Source organism: Poecilia reticulata, linkage group LG23 (assembly GCF_000633615.1).
Source record: "Poecilia reticulata strain Guanapo linkage group LG23, Guppy_female_1.0+MT, whole genome shotgun sequence".
NCBI classification, from domain to species: Eukaryota; Metazoa; Chordata; class Actinopteri; order Cyprinodontiformes; family Poeciliidae; genus Poecilia; species Poecilia reticulata.
Genome location: NC_024353.1, coordinates 6336207 through 6337932, shown reverse-complemented (window position 1 = coordinate 6337932; position 1726 = coordinate 6336207).

Here is a 1726-nt window from a genome sequence, read left to right as displayed (position 1 = left end):
AGCTCATCAGACCACCGGTGTGGACCAATCAGAACAAAGGAGCTCATCACACCACCGCTGTGGACCAATCAGAGCAGATGGGGCTTAACTTCCAGGTTCTCTCTGAGCCAAACATCTAAAATCAAGTTTAACCTGAAAACATTGTGAACAAACAACATTTTTTTGTCTTTAGAATGAGAAACATTTTTGAGTGACAGAATATCAGAGATTCAGTTAAAATCTGACTTTCTTTATTTAACCAGCTTTAATGTGAAGGCGTGTCGATCGCTGCTGTAATTAACACGGTTTGAACCAGGTCTCCTCTGTTCACAGCATTCAGAAAACTCATTCAGACTCATTACGGCTTCGCACTGACGCAGCTTGAAGTCAAAGAGCAAAAACTTCAACGGTTTGAGGCTTTCGCTGCTTCAGAACGAGAAACAAAACAAAAAAACATAAAGATGACAGCAGCTTGAACACTCTGAGCCCCACATGTGCAGGAATAATTGTTCTCTGATGAGCGACGATGTTCTGGTCGGTCTTTTGTTTTAATGAGCTGCAGAATGTTTGAAGATTTCAAAGAGAAAACAAAACAAAAATGGCTGCAACATGAAAGACACGATGCTGTCAGACTTTTCATCCTGGCAGGTTGGAAAATAACAGGTTTGACAAACATTTGAAGTCTAAATGTCCGACAGCATTTCACGACAAAGCTGTTAATTATACATGAAAGTCTCAATTTTCACCCTTTTTCTATTTAAGGCAGAGATCAGTTTTCCGTTTATAAATTCAGACATGTTTAGGAAAGTCCCAATAACGTAACGTTTTATGGCGTGTAACCCAAATCCAGTTGAGTTACACCACAGGTGTCAAACTCAAGGCCCGGGGGCCAAATCTGGCCCGCCGCAGCTTTTTATGTGGCCCTCTGGACTCCAAATTACATCAATAAGTCCTTCCAGTTTTTCACAAATCTGCAAAAATCACACAAAATCAACAAATTTCCACATTTTTTCCTGATTTTACTGCTAATTTTCTCAGAATTGGTCAAAAACGTTGAATCCGTAACTGATACGACGAGTGATAGTCACATTTGACATCATACATTAGCATAATATTGTAAAAAAAATAATGATTACAAATATTTCTTAATATTCACCACAAAATCTGTCATTTTGATTGCAAAAATAAACACTAAAATAATCACAAATCCCAGAGGAACAGCTATTTATTGATATTTTAACAGTTTTATTGGTTTTATCAATAGATTCTGGTGCAACCGGCCCTTTAAGAACATTCAGATTTTTGATTCGGCCCAAAATAAAAATGAGTTTGACACCACTGAGTTACACGGTTAAAATGTAAATTAACAGAAAACGTGGATGTTGTTAAATTATTCCAGGTCAGGTTATTTTCTTTCATTTTCTGTTGCAGATCAAGATTACAAAAGTTTAGAAAGTTTTTCTGCTTAGTTTCATCAAATCAAATAGTTGCTGCTGTGATTTTCAGACTTTGTGACGCTGCAAAGTTTTATTTTCATTAAAAACGATCCAACCGAAGTGAAGGCAATAAAACAGGGTAGTTTTAAAATAGTTTACGGGCAGCTGTCCCGTCCTGCAGAAGCAGATGTTTATCGGCTGAATTTTTATTTATTTAAAAATGAATTTGATCCATTTGACATGGATTAAAAATAAAATATAATTTACTTTTTTTTTTCTTTCCCTTTTTTTGTAAAAAATAAATTACAAAA